The sequence below is a fragment of the Limanda limanda genome, chromosome 10 (assembly GCF_963576545.1).
Source record: "Limanda limanda chromosome 10, fLimLim1.1, whole genome shotgun sequence".
NCBI classification, from domain to species: Eukaryota; Metazoa; Chordata; class Actinopteri; order Pleuronectiformes; family Pleuronectidae; genus Limanda; species Limanda limanda.
The window spans coordinates 2016475-2035006 of NC_083645.1; the positions used below are offsets into that span (position 1 = coordinate 2016475).

General features: G+C 43.6%; 23 non-coding genes across 23 annotated transcripts; all 23 read left to right on the plus strand.

The window, feature by feature from the left end:
* The first annotated feature begins 42 nt into the window (after positions 1-42).
* Positions 43-130, plus strand: trnay-gua (transfer RNA tyrosine (anticodon GUA)). The gene is given in 2 exon segments: positions 43-79; positions 95-130. It is a non-coding gene; the product is annotated as a tRNA-Tyr (tRNA).
* Positions 131-468: 338 nt separating this feature from the next.
* On the plus strand, positions 469-556 carry trnay-gua (transfer RNA tyrosine (anticodon GUA)). The gene is given in 2 exon segments: positions 469-505; positions 521-556. It is a non-coding gene; the product is annotated as a tRNA-Tyr (tRNA).
* Positions 557-1582: 1026 nt separating this feature from the next.
* On the plus strand, positions 1583-1670 carry trnay-gua (transfer RNA tyrosine (anticodon GUA)). The gene is given in 2 exon segments: positions 1583-1619; positions 1635-1670. It is a non-coding gene; the product is annotated as a tRNA-Tyr (tRNA).
* A 647-nt stretch (positions 1671-2317) lies between these two features.
* Positions 2318-2405, plus strand: trnay-gua (transfer RNA tyrosine (anticodon GUA)). Its single transcript is given in 2 exon segments — positions 2318-2354; positions 2370-2405. It is a non-coding gene; the product is annotated as a tRNA-Tyr (tRNA).
* Positions 2406-2626: 221 nt separating this feature from the next.
* Positions 2627-2714, plus strand: trnay-gua (transfer RNA tyrosine (anticodon GUA)). Its single transcript is given in 2 exon segments — positions 2627-2663; positions 2679-2714. It is a non-coding gene; the product is annotated as a tRNA-Tyr (tRNA).
* A 221-nt stretch (positions 2715-2935) lies between these two features.
* On the plus strand, positions 2936-3023 carry trnay-gua (transfer RNA tyrosine (anticodon GUA)). The gene is given in 2 exon segments: positions 2936-2972; positions 2988-3023. It is a non-coding gene; the product is annotated as a tRNA-Tyr (tRNA).
* An 831-nt stretch (positions 3024-3854) lies between these two features.
* trnay-gua (transfer RNA tyrosine (anticodon GUA)) lies at positions 3855-3942 on the plus strand. Its single transcript is given in 2 exon segments — positions 3855-3891; positions 3907-3942. It is a non-coding gene; the product is annotated as a tRNA-Tyr (tRNA).
* Positions 3943-4280: 338 nt separating this feature from the next.
* Positions 4281-4368, plus strand: trnay-gua (transfer RNA tyrosine (anticodon GUA)). Its single transcript is given in 2 exon segments — positions 4281-4317; positions 4333-4368. It is a non-coding gene; the product is annotated as a tRNA-Tyr (tRNA).
* Positions 4369-5286: 918 nt separating this feature from the next.
* Positions 5287-5374, plus strand: trnay-gua (transfer RNA tyrosine (anticodon GUA)). The gene is given in 2 exon segments: positions 5287-5323; positions 5339-5374. It is a non-coding gene; the product is annotated as a tRNA-Tyr (tRNA).
* A 221-nt stretch (positions 5375-5595) lies between these two features.
* trnay-gua (transfer RNA tyrosine (anticodon GUA)) lies at positions 5596-5683 on the plus strand. Its single transcript is given in 2 exon segments — positions 5596-5632; positions 5648-5683. It is a non-coding gene; the product is annotated as a tRNA-Tyr (tRNA).
* An 831-nt stretch (positions 5684-6514) lies between these two features.
* trnay-gua (transfer RNA tyrosine (anticodon GUA)) lies at positions 6515-6602 on the plus strand. The gene is given in 2 exon segments: positions 6515-6551; positions 6567-6602. It is a non-coding gene; the product is annotated as a tRNA-Tyr (tRNA).
* Positions 6603-6940: 338 nt separating this feature from the next.
* Positions 6941-7028, plus strand: trnay-gua (transfer RNA tyrosine (anticodon GUA)). The gene is given in 2 exon segments: positions 6941-6977; positions 6993-7028. It is a non-coding gene; the product is annotated as a tRNA-Tyr (tRNA).
* A 1189-nt stretch (positions 7029-8217) lies between these two features.
* trnay-gua (transfer RNA tyrosine (anticodon GUA)) lies at positions 8218-8345 on the plus strand. Its single transcript has 2 exons — positions 8218-8254; positions 8310-8345. It is a non-coding gene; the product is annotated as a tRNA-Tyr (tRNA).
* A 1149-nt stretch (positions 8346-9494) lies between these two features.
* Positions 9495-9582, plus strand: trnay-gua (transfer RNA tyrosine (anticodon GUA)). The gene is given in 2 exon segments: positions 9495-9531; positions 9547-9582. It is a non-coding gene; the product is annotated as a tRNA-Tyr (tRNA).
* Positions 9583-10229: 647 nt separating this feature from the next.
* trnay-gua (transfer RNA tyrosine (anticodon GUA)) lies at positions 10230-10317 on the plus strand. The gene is given in 2 exon segments: positions 10230-10266; positions 10282-10317. It is a non-coding gene; the product is annotated as a tRNA-Tyr (tRNA).
* A 338-nt stretch (positions 10318-10655) lies between these two features.
* On the plus strand, positions 10656-10743 carry trnay-gua (transfer RNA tyrosine (anticodon GUA)). Its single transcript is given in 2 exon segments — positions 10656-10692; positions 10708-10743. It is a non-coding gene; the product is annotated as a tRNA-Tyr (tRNA).
* A 416-nt stretch (positions 10744-11159) lies between these two features.
* On the plus strand, positions 11160-11247 carry trnay-gua (transfer RNA tyrosine (anticodon GUA)). The gene is given in 2 exon segments: positions 11160-11196; positions 11212-11247. It is a non-coding gene; the product is annotated as a tRNA-Tyr (tRNA).
* Positions 11248-12862: 1615 nt separating this feature from the next.
* On the plus strand, positions 12863-12990 carry trnay-gua (transfer RNA tyrosine (anticodon GUA)). The gene is made up of 2 exons: positions 12863-12899; positions 12955-12990. It is a non-coding gene; the product is annotated as a tRNA-Tyr (tRNA).
* A 1380-nt stretch (positions 12991-14370) lies between these two features.
* trnay-gua (transfer RNA tyrosine (anticodon GUA)) lies at positions 14371-14458 on the plus strand. The gene is given in 2 exon segments: positions 14371-14407; positions 14423-14458. It is a non-coding gene; the product is annotated as a tRNA-Tyr (tRNA).
* Positions 14459-15105: 647 nt separating this feature from the next.
* trnay-gua (transfer RNA tyrosine (anticodon GUA)) lies at positions 15106-15193 on the plus strand. Its single transcript is given in 2 exon segments — positions 15106-15142; positions 15158-15193. It is a non-coding gene; the product is annotated as a tRNA-Tyr (tRNA).
* A 1027-nt stretch (positions 15194-16220) lies between these two features.
* Positions 16221-16348, plus strand: trnay-gua (transfer RNA tyrosine (anticodon GUA)). The gene is made up of 2 exons: positions 16221-16257; positions 16313-16348. It is a non-coding gene; the product is annotated as a tRNA-Tyr (tRNA).
* Positions 16349-16994: 646 nt separating this feature from the next.
* On the plus strand, positions 16995-17082 carry trnay-gua (transfer RNA tyrosine (anticodon GUA)). Its single transcript is given in 2 exon segments — positions 16995-17031; positions 17047-17082. It is a non-coding gene; the product is annotated as a tRNA-Tyr (tRNA).
* An 889-nt stretch (positions 17083-17971) lies between these two features.
* Positions 17972-18059, plus strand: trnay-gua (transfer RNA tyrosine (anticodon GUA)). Its single transcript is given in 2 exon segments — positions 17972-18008; positions 18024-18059. It is a non-coding gene; the product is annotated as a tRNA-Tyr (tRNA).
* The last annotated feature ends 473 nt before the right edge of the window (positions 18060-18532 follow it).

The following is an 18532-nucleotide window of genomic DNA, read 5'->3' on the forward strand; positions in this document are numbered from 1 at the left end:
ACATTTTCCAAAAGAATTCTACACTGTTAAACAGGATTTGACCCTTCGATAGCTCAGTTGGTAGAGCGGAGGACTGTAGTGTACATATGTTGACATCCTTAGGTCGCTGGTTCAACTCCGGCTCGAAGGAGGAGTCTTTTACAGGTGTACATTTGCAACAGAGGCTAAACGACTTGTAACAGATCATCAGCAGTTCACACCTCTTGTCAGGGTACCTCGACGTCCAAAAAGTAGGCGGTGCATTAAATGTCCTGAATGTTCAGCATAGGGACTCAGAACAAAGTTGCACATTTTCTAACCAGGATATGGACATTTTCCTGAAGGAGGTGGCTTTTACAGGTGGACATTTGCAAAAAGGGCTGAACGACTCAAAACAGGTCATTGGCAGTTCACACCAAAGTTGAACATTTTCTAACCAGGAAATGGACATTTTCCAAAAGAATTCTACACTGTTAAACAGGATTTTACCCTTCGATAGCTCAGTTGGTAGAGCGGAGGACTGTAGTGTACATATGTTGACATCCTTAGGTCGCTGGTTCAACTCCGGCTCGAAGGAGGAGTCTTTTACAGGTGTACATTTGCAACAGAGGCTAAACGACTTGTAACAGATCATCAGCAGTTCACACCTCTTGTCAGGGTACCTCGACGTCCAAAAAGTAGGCGGTGCATTAAATGTCCTGAATGTTCAGTATAGGGAATCTGAACAAAGATCCTCAATGACCAAAAAGTTGGCGGGGCATTCAATGTCCTGAATGTTTAGGATCGTAGGACTGTGATTACACATGTTGTCATCCTTAGGTCGCTATTTCAACTCCGGCTCGAAGGAGGAGTCTTTTACAGGTGGACATTTTCAACAGAGGCTTAACGACTCGAAACAGATTATCAGCAGTTCACACCTCTTGTCAGGGTACCTCTACGACCAAAAAGTAGGCGGTGCATTCAATGTCCTGAAGTTTCAGCATAGGGACTCAGAACAAAGTTGAACATTTTCTAACCAGGATATGGACATTTTCCTGAAGGAGGTGGCTTTTACAGGTGTACATTTGCAAAAAGGGCTGAACGACTCAAAACAGGTCATTGGCAGTTCACACCTCTTTTCAGAGTACCTCAATGACCAAAAAGTAGGCGGGGCATTCAATGTCCTGAATGTTCAGCATAGGGACTCTGAACAAAGAACCTCAATGACCAAAAAGTTGGCGGGGCATTCAATGTCCTGAATGTTTAGCATCGGAGGTGTTTGGTTACATATGCTGACATCCTTAGGTCGCTGGTTCAACTCTAGCTTAAAGGAGGTGTCTTTTACAGGTGGACATTTGCAAAAGAGGCTTAACGACTCAAAACAGGTCATCGGCTGTTCACACATCTTTTCAGAGTACCTCAATGACGAAAGAGTAGGCGGGGAATTCAATGTCCTGAATGTTTAGCATAGGGACTCTGACCAAAGAACCTCAATGACCAAAAAGTTGGCGGGGCATTCAATGTCCTGAATGTTTAGCATAGGCACTCTGAAGACAGCTGAACATTTTCTAACCATGATATGGACATTTTCAAAACAATGCAACACTGTTAAACAGGATTTGACCCTTCGATAGCTCAGTTGGTAGAGCGGAGGACTGTAGGTTACATATGTTGACATCCTTAGGTCGCTGGTTCAACTCCGGCTCGAAGGAGGAGTCTTTTACAGGTGGACATTTGCAAAAGAGGCTTAACGACTTGTAACAGGTCATCAGCAGTTCACACCTCTTGTCAGGGTACCTCGACGTCCAAAAAGTAGGCGGTGCATTAAATGTCATGAATGTTCAGCATAGGGACTCAGAACAAAGTTGCACATTTTCTAACCAGGATATGGACATTTTCCTGAAGGAGGTGGCTTTTACAGGTGGACATTTGCAAAAAGGGCTGAACGACTCAAAACAGGTCATTGGCAGTTCACACCAAAGTTGAACATTTTCTAACCAGGAAATGGACATTTTCCAAAAGAATTCTACACTGTTAAACAGGATTTGACCCTTCGATAACTCAGTTGGTAGAGCGGAGGACTGTAGGTTACATATGTTGACATCCTTAGGTCGCTGGTTCAACTCTAGCTTAAAGGAGGTGTCTTTTACAGGTGGACATTTGCAAAAGAGGCTTAACGACTCAAAACAGGTCATCGGCTGTTCACACATCTTTTCAGAGTACCTCAATGACCAAAAAGTAGGCGGGGAATTCAATGTCCTGAATGTTTAGCATAGGCACTCTGAACACAGCTGAACATTTTCTAACCAGGATATGGACATTTTCCAAAAGAATTCTACACTGTTAAACAGGATTTGACCCTTCGATAGCTCAGTTGGTAGAGCGGAGGACTGTAGTGTACATATGTTGACATCCTTAGGTCGCTGGTTCAACTCCGGCTCGAAGGAGGAGTCTTTTACAGGTGGACATTTGCAAAAGAGGCTTAACGACTCAAAACAGGTCATCGGCTGTTCACACATCTTTTCAGAGTACCTCAATGACCAAAAAGTAGGCGGGGAATTCAATGTCCTGAATGTTTAGCATAGGCACTCTGAAGACAGCTGAACATTTTCTAACCAGGATATGGACATTTTCCAAAAGAATTCTGCACTGTTAAGCAGGATTTGACCCTTCGATAGCTCAGTTGGTAGAGCGGAGGACTGTAGGTTACATATGTTGACATCCTTAGGTCGCTGGTTCAACTCCGGCTCGAAGGAGGAGTCTTTTACAGGTGGACATTTGCAAAAGAGGCTTAACGTATTGTAACAGATCATCAGCAGTTCACACCTCTTGTCAGGGTACCTCAATGACCAAAAAGTAGGCGGGGAATTCAATGTCCTGAATGTTTAGCATAGGCACTCTGAAGACAGCTGAACATTTTCTAACCAGGATATGGAAATTTTCCAAAAGAATTCTACACTGTTAAACAGGATTTGACCCTTCGATAGCTCAGTTGGTAGAGCGGAGGACTGTAGTGTACATATGTTGACATCCTTAGGTCGCTGGTTCAACTCCGGCTCGAAGGAGGAGTTTTTTACAGGTGTACATTTGCAACAGAGGCTAAACGACTTGTAACAGATCATCAGCAGTTCACACCTCTTGTCAGGGTACCTCGACGTCCAAAAAGTAGGCGGTGCATTAAATGTCCTGAATGTTCAGTATAGGGAATCTGAACAAAGATCCTCAATGACCAAAAAGTTGGCGGGGCATTCAATGTCCTGAATGTTTAGGATCGTAGGACTGTGATTACACATGTTGTCATCCTTAGGTCGCTATTTCAACTCCGGCTCGAAGGAGGAGTCTTTTACAGGTGGACATTTTCAACAGAGGCTTAACGACTCATAACAGATTATCAGCAGTTCACACCTCTTGTCAGGGTACCTCAATGACCAAAAAGTAGGCGGGGCATTCAATGTCCTGAATGTTCAGCATAGGGACTCTGAACAAAGAACCTCAATGACCAAAAAGTTGGCGGGGCATTCAATGTCCTGAATGTTTAGCATCGGAGGTGTTTGGTTACATATGCTGACATCCTTAGGTCGCTGGTTCAACTCTAGCTTAAAGGAGGTGTCTTTTACAGGTGGACATTTGCAAAAGAGGCTTAACGACTCAAAACAGGTCATCGGCTGTTCACACATCTTTTCAGAGTACCTCAATGACCAAAAAGTAGGCGGGGAATTCAATGTCCTGAATGTTTAGCATAGGGACTCTGACCAAAGAACCTCAATGACCAAAAAGTTGGCGGGGCATTCAATGTCCTGAATGTTTAGCATAGGCACTCTGAAGACAGCTGAACATTTTCTAACCATGATATGGACATTTTCAAAACAATGCAACACTGTTAAACAGGATTTGACCCTTCGATAGCTCAGTTGGTAGAGCGGAGGACTGTAGGTTACATATGTTGACATCCTTAGGTCGCTGGTTCAACTCCGGCTCGAAGGAGGAGTCTTTTACAGGTGGACATTTGCAAAAGAGGCTTAACGACTTGTAACAGATCATCAGCAGTTCACACCTCTTGTCAGGGTACCTCGACGACCAAAAAGTAGGCGGTGCATTCAATGTCCTGAATGTTCAGCATAGGGACTCAGAACAAAGTTGAACATTTTCTAACCAGGATATGGACATTTTCCTGAAGGAGGTGGCTTTTACAGGTGGACATTTGCAAAAAGGGCTGAACGACTCAAAACAGGTCATTGGCAGTTCACACCAAAGTTGAACATTTTCTAACCAGGATATGGACATTTTCCAAAAGAATTCTACACTGTTAAACAGGATTTGACCCTTCGATAGCTCAGTTGGTAGAGCGGAGGACTGTAGGTTACATATGTTGACATCCTTAGGTCGCTGGTTCAACTCTAGCTTAAAGGAGGAGTCTTTTACAGGTGGACATTTGCAAAAGAGGCTTAACGACTTGTAACAGATCATCAGCAGTTCACACCTCTTGTCAGGGTACCTCGACGACCAAAAAGTAGGCGGTGCATTCAATGTCCTGAATGTTCAGCATAGGGACTCAGAACAAAGTTGAACATTTTCTAACCAGGATATGGACATTTTCCTGAAGGAGGTGGCTTTTACAGGTGGACATTTGCAAAAAGGGCTGAACGACTCAAAACAGGTCATTGGCAGTTCACACCAAAGTTGAACATTTTCTAACCAGGATATGGACATTTTCCAAAAGAATTCTACACTGTTAAACAGGATTTGACCCTTCGATAACTCAGTTGGTAGAGCGGAGGACTGTCGGTTACATATGTTGACATCCTTAGGTCGCTGGTTCAACTCTGGCCTGAAGGAGGTGTCTTTAACAGGTGGACATGTTCAAAAGAGGCTTAACGACTCAAAACAAGTCATCGGCAGTTCAAACCTCTTTTCAGAGTACCTCAATGACCAAAAAGTAGGTGGGGCATTCAATGTCCTGTATGTTCAGCATAGGGACTCTCACCAAAGAACCTCAATGACCAAAAAGTTGGCGGGGCATTCAATGTCCTGAATGTTTGGCATCCGAGGAGTGTTGGTTACATATGTTGACATCCTTAGGTCGCTGGTTCAACTCCGGCTCGAAGGAGGAGTCTTTTACAGGTGGACATTTGCAAAAGAGGCTTAACGTATTGTAACAGATCATCAGCAGTTCACACCTCTTGTCAGGGTACCTCAATGACCAAAAAGTAGGCGGGGAATTCAATGTCCTGAATGTTTAGCATAGGCACTCTGAAGACAGCTGAACATTTTCTAACCAGGATATGGAAATTTTCCAAAAGAATTCTACACTGTTAAACAGGATTTGACCCTTCGATAGCTCAGTTGGTAGAGCGGAGGACTGTAGGTTACATATGTTGACATCCTTAGGTCGCTGGTTCAACTCCGGCTCGAAGGAGGAGTCTTTTACAGGTGGACATTTGCAAAAGAGGCTTAACGTATTGTAACAGATCATCAGCAGTTCACACCTCTTGTCAGGGTACCTCAATGACCAAAAAGTAGGCGGGGAATTCAATGTCCTGAATGTTTAGCATAGGCACTCTGAAGACAGCTGAACATTTTCTAACCAGGATATGGAAATTTTCCAAAAGAATTCTACACTGTTAAACAGGATTTGACCCTTCGATAGCTCAGTTGGTAGAGCGGAGGACTGTAGTGTACATATGTTGACATCCTTAGGTCGCTGGTTCAACTCCGGCTCGAAGGAGGAGTTTTTTACAGGTGTACATTTGCAACAGAGGCTAAACGACTTGTAACAGATCATCAGCAGTTCACACCTCTTGTCAGGGTACCTCGACGTCCAAAAAGTAGGCGGTGCATTAAATGTCCTGAATGTTCAGTATAGGGAATCTGAACAAAGATCCTCAATGACCAAAAAGTTGGCGGGGCATTCAATGTCCTGAATGTTTAGGATCGTAGGACTGTGATTACACATGTTGTCATCCTTAGGTCGCTATTTCAACTCCGGCTCGAAGGAGGAGTCTTTTACAGGTGGACATTTTCAACAGAGGCTTAACGACTCATAACAGATTATCAGCAGTTCACACCTCTTGTCAGGGTACCTCAATGACCAAAAAGTAGGCGGGGCATTCAATGTCCTGAATGTTCAGCATAGGGACTCTGAACAAAGAACCTCAATGACCAAAAAGTTGGCGGGGCATTCAATGTCCTGAATGTTTAGCATCGGAGGTGTTTGGTTACATATGCTGACATCCTTAGGTCGCTGGTTCAACTCTAGCTTAAAGGAGGTGTCTTTTACAGGTGGACATTTGCAAAAGAGGCTTAACGACTCAAAACAGGTCATCGGCTGTTCACACATCTTTTCAGAGTACCTCAATGACCAAAAAGTAGGCGGGGAATTCAATGTCCTGAATGTTTAGCATAGGGACTCTGACCAAAGAACCTCAATGACCAAAAAGTTGGCGGGGCATTCAATGTCCTGAATGTTTAGCATAGGCACTCTGAAGACAGCTGAACATTTTCTAACCATGATATGGACATTTTCAAAACAATGCAACACTGTTAAACAGGATTTGACCCTTCGATAGCTCAGTTGGTAGAGCGGAGGACTGTAGGTTACATATGTTGACATCCTTAGGTCGCTGGTTCAACTCCGGCTCGAAGGAGGAGTCTTTTACAGGTGGACATTTGCAAAAGAGGCTTAACGACTTGTAACAGATCATCAGCAGTTCACACCTCTTGTCAGGGTACCTCGACGACCAAAAAGTAGGCGGTGCATTCAATGTCCTGAATGTTCAGCATAGGGACTCAGAACAAAGTTGAACATTTTCTAACCAGGATATGGACATTTTCCTGAAGGAGGTGGCTTTTACAGGTGGACATTTGCAAAAAGGGCTGAACGACTCAAAACAGGTCATTGGCAGTTCACACCAAAGTTGAACATTTTCTAACCAGGATATGGACATTTTCCAAAAGAATTCTACACTGTTAAACAGGATTTGACCCTTCGATAGCTCAGTTGGTAGAGCGGAGGACTGTAGGTTACATATGTTGACATCCTTAGGTCGCTGGTTCAACTCTAGCTTAAAGGAGGAGTCTTTTACAGGTGGACATTTGCAAAAGAGGCTTAACGACTTGTAACAGATCATCAGCAGTTCACACCTCTTGTCAGGGTACCTCGACGACCAAAAAGTAGGCGGTGCATTCAATGTCCTGAATGTTCAGCATAGGGACTCAGAACAAAGTTGAACATTTTCTAACCAGGATATGGACATTTTCCTGAAGGAGGTGGCTTTTACAGGTGGACATTTGCAAAAAGGGCTGAACGACTCAAAACAGGTCATTGGCAGTTCACACCAAAGTTGAACATTTTCTAACCAGGATATGGACATTTTCCAAAAGAATTCTACACTGTTAAACAGGATTTGACCCTTCGATAACTCAGTTGGTAGAGCGGAGGACTGTCGGTTACATATGTTGACATCCTTAGGTCGCTGGTTCAACTCTGGCCTGAAGGAGGTGTCTTTAACAGGTGGACATGTTCAAAAGAGGCTTAACGACTCAAAACAAGTCATCGGCAGTTCAAACCTCTTTTCAGAGTACCTCAATGACCAAAAAGTAGGTGGGGCATTCAATGTCCTGTATGTTCAGCATAGGGACTCTCACCAAAGAACCTCAATGACCAAAAAGTTGGCGGGGCATTCAATGTCCTGAATGTTTGGCATCCGAGGAGTGTTGGTTACATATGTTGACATCCTTAGGTCGCTGGTTCAACTCCGGCTCGAAGGAGGAGTCTTTAACAGGTGGACATTTGCAACAGAGGCTAAACGACTTGTAACAGATCATCAGCAGTTCACACCTCTTGTCAGGGTACCTTAACGTCCAAAAAGTAGGCGGTGCATTCAATGTTCTGAATGTTCAGTATAGGGAATCTGAACAAAGATCCTCAATGACCAAAAAGTTGGCGGGGCATTCAATGTCCTGAATGTTTAGCATCGTAGGACTGCAGGTTACACATAATGACATCCTTAGGTCCCTGGTTCAACTCCGGCTAGAAGGAGGAGTCTTTTACAGGTGGACATTTTCAACAGAGGCTTAACGAATCAAAACAGGTCATCGGCTATTCACACCTCTTTTAAGAGTACCTCAATGACCAAAAAGTAGGCGGGGCATTCAATGTCCTGAATGTTTAGCATAGGCACTCTGAAGACAGCTGAACATTTTCTAACCATGATATGGAAATTTTCCAAAACAATGCAACACTGTTAAACAGGATTTGATCCTTCAATAGCTCAGTTGGTAGAGCGGAGGACTGTAAGCATTCAATGTCCTGAATGTTTAGCATCGTAGGACTGTAGGTTACACATAATGATATCCTTAGGTCGCTGGTTCAACTCCGGCTAGAAGGAGGAGTCTTTTACAGGTGGACATTTTCAACAGAGGCTTAACGACTCAAAACAGATTATCAGCAGTTCACACCTCTTGTCAGGGTACCTCGACGACCAAAACGTAGGGGGTGCATTCAATGTCCTGAATGTTCAGCATAGGGACTCTGAACAAAGTTGAAAATGTTCTAACCAGGATATGGACATTTTCCAAAAGAATTCTACACTGTTAAACAGGATTTGACCCTTCGATAGCTCAGTTGGTAGAACGGAGAACTGTTAGTTACATGTGTTGACATCCTTAGGTCGCTGGTTCAACTCCGGCTCGAAGGAGGAGTCTTTTACAGGTGAACATTTGCAACAGAGGCTTAACGACTTGCAACAGATCATCAGCAGTTCTCACATCTTGTCAGGGTACCTCGACGTCCAAAAGTAGGCGGGGCATTCAATGTCCTGAATGTTCAGTATAGGGACTCAGAACAAAGTTGAACATTTTCTAACCAGGATATGGACATTTTCCTGAAGGAGGTGGCTTTTACAGGTGGACATTTGCAAAAAGGGCTGAACGACTCAAAACAGGTCATTGGCAGTTCACACCAAAGTTGAACATTTTCTAACCAGGATATGGCCATTTTCCAAAAGAATTCTACACTGTTAAACAGGATTTGACCCTTCGATAGCTCAGTTGGTAGAGCGGAGGATTGTAGTGTACATATGTTGACATCCTTAAGTCGCTGGTTCAACTCCGGATCGAAGGAGGATTCTTTTACAGGTGGACATTTGCAACAGAGACGAAACGACTCGAAACAGATTATCAGCAGTTCACACCTCTTGTCAGGGTACCTCGCTGCCAAAAAGTAGGCGGTGCATTCAATGTCCTGAATGTTAAGCATAGGGACTCAGAACAAAGTTGAACATTTTCTAACCAGGATATGGACATTTTCCTGAAGGAGGTGGCTTATACAGGTGAACATTTGCAAAAAAGGCTTAACGACTCAAAACAGGTCATCGGCTGTTCACACATCTTTTCAGAGTACCTCAATGACCAAAAAGTAGGCGGGGAATTCAATGTCCTGAATGTTTAGCATAGGCACTCTGAAGACAGCTGAACATTTTCTAACCAGGATATGGACATTTTCCAAAAGAACTCTACACTGTTAAACAGGATTTGACCCTTCGATAGCTCAGTTGGTAGAGCGGAGGACTGTAGGTTACATATGTTGACATCCTTAGGTCGCTGGTTCAACTCCGGCTCGAAGGAGGAGTCTTTTACAGGTGGACATTTGCAAAAGAGGCTTAACGACTTGTTACAGATCATCAGCAGTTCACACCTCTTGTCAGGGTACCTCGACGACCAAAAAGTAGGCGGTGCATTCAATGTCCTGAATGTTCAGCATAGGGACTCAGAACAAAGTTGAACATTTTCTAACCAGGATATGGACATTTTCCTGAAGGAGGTGGCTTTTACAGGTGGACATTTGCAAAAAGGGCTGAACGACTCAAAACAGGTCATTGGCAGTTCACACCAAAGTTGAACATTTTCTAACCAGGATATGGACATTTTCCAAAAGAATTCTACACTGTTAAACAGGATTTGACCCTTCGATAACTCAGTTGGTAGAGCGGAGGACTGTAGGTTACATATGTTGACATCCTTAGTTCGCTGGTTCAACTCTAGCTTAAAGGAGGTGTCTTTTACAGGTGGACATTTGCAAAAGAGGCTTAACGACTCAAAACAGGTCATCGGCTGTTCACACATCTTTTCAGAGTACCTCAATGACCAAAAAGTAGGCGGGGAATTCAATGTCCTGAATGTTTAGCATAGGCACTCTGAAGACAGCTGAACATTTTCTAACCAGGATATGGACATTTTCCAAAAGAATTCTACACTGTTAAACAGGATTTGACCCTTCGATAGCTCAGTTGGTAGAGCGGAGGACTGTAGTGTACATATATTGACATCCTTAGGTCGCTGGTTCAACTCCGGCTCGAAGGAGGAGTCTTTTACAGGTGGACATTTGCAAAAGAGGCTTAACGACTTGTAACAGATCATCAGCAGTTCACACCTCTTGTCAGGGTACCTCGACGACCAAAAAGTAGGCGGTGCATTCAATGTCCTGAATGTTAAGCATAGGGACTCAGAACAAAGTTGAACATTTTCTAACCAGGATATGGACATTTTCCTGAAGGAGGTGGCTTTTACAGGTGGACATTTGCAAAAAGGGCTGAACGACTCAAAACAGGTCATTGGCAGTTCACACCAAAGTTGAACATTTTCTAACCAGGATATGGACATTTTCCAAAAGAATTCTACACTGTTAAACAGGATTTGACCCTTCGATAGCTCAGTTGGTAGAGCGGAGGACTGTAGGTTACATATGTTGACATCCTTAGGTCGCTGGTTCAACTCTAGCTTAAAGGAGGAGTCTTTTACAGGTGGACATTTGCAAAAGAGGCTTAACGACTTGTAACAGATCATCAGCAGTTCACACCTCTTGTCAGGGTACCTCGACGACCAAAAAGTAGGCGGTGCATTCAATGTCCTGAATGTTCAGCATAGGGACTCAGAACAAAGTTGAACATTTTCTAACCAGGATATGGACATTTTCCTGAAGGAGGTGGCTTTTACAGGTGGACATTTGCAAAAAGGGCTGAACGACTCAAAACAGGTCATTGGCTGTTCACACATCTTTTCAGAGTACCTCAATGACCAAAAAGTAGGCGGGGAATTCAATGTCCTGAATGTTTAGCATAGGCACTCTGAAGACAGCTGAACATTTTCTAACCAGGATATGGACATTTTCCAAAAGAACTCTACACTGTTAAACAGGATTTGACCCTTCGATAGCTCAGTTGGTAGAGCGGAGGACTGTAGGTTACATATGTTGACATCCTTAGGTCGCTGGTTCAACTCCGGCTCGAAGGAGGAGTCTTTTACAGGTGGACATTTGCAAAAGAGGCTTAACGACTTGTTACAGATCATCAGCAGTTCACACCTCTTGTCAGGGTACCTCGACGACCAAAAAGTAGGCGGTGCATTCAATGTCCTGAATGTTCAGCATAGGGACTCAGAACAAAGTTGAACATTTTCTAACCAGGATATGGACATTTTCCTGAAGGAGGTGGCTTTTACAGGTGGACATTTGCAAAAAGGGCTGAACGACTCAAAACAGGTCATTGGCAGTTCACACCAAAGTTGAACATTTTCTAACCAGGATATGGACATTTTCCAAAAGAATTCTACACTGTTAAACAGGATTTGACCCTTCGATAGCTCAGTTGGTAGAGCGGAGGACTGTAGGTTACATATGTTGACATCCTTAGGTCGCTGGTTCAACTCTAGCTTAAATGAGGAGTCTTTTACAGGTGGACATTTGCAAAAGAGGCTTAACGACTTGTAACAGATCATCAGCAGTTCACACCTCTTGTCAGGGTACCTCGACGACCAAAAAGTAGGCGGTGCATTCAATGTCCTGAATGTTCAGCATAGGGACTCAGAACAAAGTTGAACATTTTCTAACCAGGATATGGACATTTTCCTGAAGGAGGTGGCTTTTACAGGTGGACATTTGCAAAAAGGGCTGAACGACTCAAAACAGGTCATTGGCAGTTCACACCAAAGTTGAACATTTTCTAACCAGGATATGGACATTTTCCAAAAGAATTCTACACTGTTAAACAGGATTTGACCCTTCGATAACTCAGTTGGTAGAGCGGAGGACTGTCGGTTACATATGTTGACATCCTTAGGTCGCTGGTTCAACTCTGGCCTGAAGGAGGTGTCTTTAACAGGTGGACATGTTCAAAAGAGGCTTAACGACTCAAAACAAGTCATCGGCAGTTCAAACCTCTTTTCAGAGTACCTCAATGACCAAAAAGTAGATGGGGCATTCAATGTCCTGAATGTTCAGCATAGGGACTCTCACCAAAGAACCTCAATGACCAAAAAGTTGGCGGGGCATTCAATGTCCTGAATGTTTGGCATCCGAGGAGTGTTGGTTACATATGTTGACATCCTTAGGTCGCTGGTTCAACTCCGGCTCGAAGGAGGAGTCTTTTACAGGTGGACATTTGCAACAGAGGCTAAACGACTTGTAACAGATCATCAGCAGTTCACACCTCTTGTCAGGGTACCTTAACGTCCAAAAAGTAGGCGGTGCATTCAATGTCCTGAATGTTCAGTATAGGGAATCTGAACAAAGATCCTCAATGACCAAAAAGTTGGCGGGGCATTCAATGTCCTGAATGTTTAGCATCGTAGGACTGCAGGTTACACATAATGACATCCTTAGGTCCCTGGTTCAACTCCGGCTAGAAGGAGGAGTCTTTTACAGGTGGACATTTTCAACAGAGGCTTAACGAATCAAAACAGGTCATCGGCTATTCACACCTCTTTTAAGAGTACCTCAATGACCAAAAAGTAGGCGGGGCATTCAATGTCCTGAATGTTTAGCATAGGCACTCTGAAGACAGCTGAACATTTTCTAACCATGATATGGAAATTTTCCAAAACAATGCAACACTGTTAAACAGGATTTGATCCTTCAATAGCTCAGTTGGTAGAGCGGAGGACTGTAAGCATTCAATGTCCTGAATGTTTAGCATCGTAGGACTGTAGGTTACACATAATGATATCCTTAGGTCGCTGGTTCAACTCCGGCTAGAAGGAGGAGTCTTTTACAGGTGAACATTTTCAACAGAGGCTTAACGACTCAAAACAGATTATCAGCAGTTCACACCTCTTGTCAGGGTACCTCGACGACCAAAACGTAGGGGGTGCATTCAATGTCCTGAATGTTCAGCATAGGGACTCTGAACAAAGTTGAAAATGTTCTAACCAGGATATGGACATTTTCCAAAAGAATTCTACACTGTTAAACAGGATTTGACCCTTCGATAGCTCAGTTGGTAGAACGGAGAACTGTTAGTTACATGTGTTGACATCCTTAGGTCGCTGGTTCAACTCCGGCTCGAAGGAGGAGTCTTTTACAGGTGAACATTTGCAACAGAGGCTTAACGACTTGCAACAGATCATCAGCAGTTCTCACATCTTGTCAGGGTACCTCGACGTCCAAAAGTAGGCGGGGCATTCAATGTCCTGAATGTTCAGTATAGGGACTCAGAACAAAGTTGAACATTTTCTAACCAGGATATGGACATTTTCCTGAAGGAGGTGGCTTTTACAGGTGGACATTTGCAAAAAGGGCTGAACGACTCAAAACAGGTCATTGGCAGTTCACACCAAAGTTGAACATTTTCTAACCAGGATATGGCTTTTTTCCAAAAGAATTCTACACTGTTAAACAGGATTTGACCCTTCGATAGCTCAGTTGGTAGAGCGGAGGATTGTAGTGTACATATGTTGACATCCTTAAGTCGCTGGTTCAACTCCGGATCGAAGGAGGATTCTTTTACAGGTGGACATTTGCAACAGAGACGAAACGACTCGAAACAGATTATCAGCAGTTCACACCTCTTGTCAGGGTACCTCGCTGCCAAAAAGTAGGCGGTGCATTCAATGTCCTGAATGTTAAGCATAGGGACTCAGAACAAAGTTGAACATTTTCTAACCAGGATATGGACATTTTCCTGAAGGAGGTGGCTTTTACAGGTGGACATTTGCAAAAAGGGCTGAACGACTCAAAACAGGTCATTGGCAGTTCACACCAAAGTTGAACATTTTCTAACCAGGAAATGGACATTTTCCAAAAGAATTCTACACTGTTAAACAGGATTTGACCCTTCGATAACTCAGTTGGTAGAGCGGAGGACTGTAGGTTACATATGTTGACATCCTTAGGTCGCTGGTTCAACTCTAGCTTAAAGGAGGTGTCTTTTACAGGTGGACATTTGCAAAAGAGGCTTAACGACTCAAAACAGGTCATCGGCTGTTCACACATCTTTTCAGAGTACCTCAATGACCAAAAAGTAGGCGGGGAATTCAATGTCCTGAATGTTTAGCATAGGCACTCTGAAGACAGCTGAACATTTTCTAACCAGGATATGGACATTTTCCAAAAGAATTCTACACTGTTAAACAGGATTTGACCCTTCGATAGCTCAGTTGGTAGAGCGGAGGACTGTAGTGTACATATGTTGACATCCTTAGGTCGCTGGTTCAACTCTGGCTCGAAAGAGGAGCCTTTTACAGGTGGACATTTGCAAAAGAGGCTTAACGACTTGTAACAGATCATCAGCAGTTCACACCTCTTGTCAGGGTACCTCGACGACCAAAAAGTAGGCGGTGCATTCAATGTCCTGAATGTTAAGCATAGGGACTCAGAACAAAGTTGAACATTTTCTAACCAGGATATGGACATTTTCCTGAAGGAGGTGGCTTTTACAGGTGGACATTTGCAAAAAGGGCTGAACGACTCAAAACAGGTCATTGGCAGTTCACACCAAAGTTGAACATTTTCTAACCAGGATATGGACATTTTCCAAAAGAATTCTACACTGTTAAACAGGATTTGACCCTTCGATAACTCAGTTGGTAGAGCGGAGGACTGTAGGTTACATATGTTGACATCCTTAGGTCGCTGGTTCAACTCTAGCTTAAAGGAGGTGTCTTTTACAGGTGGACATTTGCAAAAGAGGCTTAACGACTCAAAACAGGTCATCGGCTGTTCACACATCTTTTCAGAGTACCTCAATGACCAAAAAGTAGGCGGGGAATTCAATGTCCTGAATGTTTAGCATAGGCACTCTGAAGACAGCTGAACATTTTCTATCCAGGATATGGACATTTTCCAAAAGAATTCTACACTGTTAAACAGGATTTGACCCTTCGATAGCTCAGTTGGTAGAGCGGAGGACTGTAGTGTACATATGTTGACATCCTTAGGTCGCTGGTTCAACTCCGGCTCGAAGGAGGAGTCTTTTACAGGTGTACATTTGCAACAGAGGCTAAACGACTTGTAACAGATCATCAGCAGTTCACACCTCTTGTCAGGGTACCTCGACGTCCAAAAAGTAGGCGGTGCATTAAATGTCCTGAATGTTCAGTATAGGGAATCTGAACAAAGATCCTCAATGACCAAAAAGTTGGCGGGGCATTCAATGTCCTGAATGTTTAGGATCGTAGGACTGTGATTACACATGTAGTCATCCTTAGGTCGCTATTTCAACTCCGGCTCGAAGGAGGAGTCTTTTACAGGTGGACATTTTCAACAGAGGCTTAACGACTCGAAACAGATTATCAGCAGTTCACACCTCTTGTCAGGGTACCTCTACGACCAAAAAGTAGGCGGTGCATTCAATGTCCTGAATGTTCAGCATAGGGACTCAGAACAAAGTTGAACATTTTCTAACCAGGATATGGACATTTTCCTGAAGGAGGTGGCTTTTACAGGTGGACATTTGCAAAAAGGGCTGAACGACTCAAAACAGGTCATTGGCAGTTCACACCTCTTTTCAGAGTACCTCAATGACCAAAAAGTAGGCGGGGCATTCAATGTCCTGAATGTTCAGCATAGGGACTCTGAACAAAGAACCTCAATGACAAAAAAGTTGGCGGGGCATTCAATGTCCTGAATGTTTAGCATCGGAGGTGTTTGGTTACATATGCTGACATCCTTAGGTCGCTGGTTCAACTCTAGCTTAAAGGAGGTGTCTTTTACAGGTGGACATTTGCAAAAGTGGCTTAACGACTCAAAACAGGTCATCGGCTGTTCACACATCTTTTCAGAGTACCTCAATGACCAAAAAGTAGGCGGGGAATTCAATGTCCTGAATGTTTAGCATAGGGACTCTGACCAAAGAATCTCAATGACCAAAAAGTTGGCGGGGCATTCAATGTCCTGAATGTTTAGCATAGGCACTCTGAAGACAGCTGAACATTTTCTAACCATGATATGGAAATTTTCCAAAACAATGCAACACTGTTAAACAGGATTTGATCCTTCAATAGCTCAGTTGGTAGAGCGGAGGACTGTAAGCATTCAATGTCCTGAATGTTTAGCATCGTAGGACTGTAGGTTACACATAATGATATCCTTAGGTCGCTGGTTCAACTCCGGCTAGAAGGAGGAGTCTTTTACAGGTGGACATTTTCAACAGAGGCTTAACGACTCAAAACAGATTATCAGCAGTTCACACCTCTTGTCAGGGTACCTCGACGACCAAAACGTAGGCGGTGCATTCAATGTCCTGAATGTTCAGCATAGGGACTCTGAACAAAGTTGAACATTTTCTAACCAGGATATGGACATTTTCCAAAAGAATTCTACACTGTTAAACAGGATTTGACCCTTCGATAGCTCAGTTGGTAGAACGGAGGACTGTTAGTTACATATGTTGACATCCTTAGGTCGCTGGTTCAACTCCGGCTCGAAGGAGGAGTCTTTTACAGGTGAACATTTGCAACAGAGGCTTAACGACTTGCAACAGATCATCAGCAGTTCTCACATCTTGTCAGGGTACCTCGACGTCCAAAAGTAGGCGGGGCATTCAATGTCCTGAATGTTCAGTATAGGGACTCAGAACAAAGTTGAACATTTTCTAACCAGGATATGGACATTTTCCTGAAGGAGGTGGCTTTTACAGGTGGACATTTGCAAAAAGGGCTGAACGACTCAAAACAGGTCATTGGCAGTTCACACCAAAGTTGAACATTTTCTAACCAGGATATGGACATTTTCCAAAAGATTTCTACACTGTTAAACAAGATTTGACCCTTCGATAGCTCAGTTGGTAGAGCGGAGGACTGTAGTGTACATATGTTGACATCCTTAGGTCGCTGGTTCAACTCCGGCTCGAAGGAGGATTCTTTTACAGGTGGACATTTGCAACAGAGACGAAAAGACTCGCAACAGATCACCAGCAGTTCACACCAAAACGACCTAAAATGGGTTAGAGAGGGTGGGGCAGTTAATGTTCTTAATGGTGAGCAAAGGGACTCTGTTGATAGTTGAACCTCAATGACCAAAAACTAGGCGAGAAATTCAATGTCCTGACTGTTTAGGACTGTAGGTTACATATGTTGATGTCCTTAGGACGCTGGTTCAACTCTGGCCTGAAGGAGGTGTCTTTAACAGGTGAACATTTTCAAAAGAGGCTTAACGACCCAAAACAGGTCATCGGCAGTTCACACCTCTTTTCAGAGTACCTCAGTGACCAAAAAGTAGGCGGGGCATTCAATGTCCTGAATGTTTAGCATAAGCACTCTGAAGACAGCTGAACATTTTCTAACCATGATATGGAAATTTTCAAAACAATGCAACACTGTTAAACTGGATTTGACCCTTCGACAGGTGGACATTTGCAACAGAGGCTTAACGACTTGTAACAGATCATCAGCAGTCCACACCTCTTGTCAGGGTACCTCGACGTCCAAAAAGTAGGCGGTGCATTAAATGTCCTGAATGTTCAGTATAGGGAATTTGAACAAAGATCCTCAATGACCAAAAACTTGGCGGGGCATTCAATGTCCTGAATGTTTAGCATCGTAGGACTGCAGGTTACACATAATGACATCCTTAGGTCGCTGGTTCAACTCCGGCTAGAAGGAGGAGTCTTTTACAGGTGGACATTTTCAACAGAAGCTTAACGACTTGTAACAGATCATCAGAAGTTCACACCTCTTGTCAGGGTACCTCGACAACCAAAAAGTAGGCGGTTAATTCAATGTCCTGAATGTTCAGCATAGGGACCCTTCGATAGCTCAGTTGGTAGAGCGGAGGACTGTAGTGTACATATGTTGACATCCTTAGGTCGCTGGTTCAACTCCGGCTCGAAGGAGGAGTCTTTTACAGGTGGACATTTTCAACAGAGGCTTAACGACTTGTAACAGATCATCAGAAGTTCACACCTCTTGTCAGGGTACCTCGACGACCAAAAAGTAGGCGGTGCATTCAATGTCCTGAATGTTCAGCATAGGGACTCAGAACAAAGTTGAACATTTTCTAACCAGGATATGGACATTTTCCTGAAGGAGGTGGCTTTTACAGGTGGACATTTGCAAAAAAGGCTTAATGACTCAAAACATGTCATCGGCAGTTCACACCTCTTTTCAGAGTACCTCAATGACCAAAAAGTAGGCGGGGCATTCAATGTCCTGAATGTTTAGCATAGGGACTCTGAACAAAGTTGAACATTTTCTAACCAGGATATGGACATTTTCCAAAAGAATTCTACACTGTTAAACACGATTTGACCCTTCGATAGCTCAGTTGGTAGAACGGAGGACTGTTAGTTACATTTAATAGGCGGTG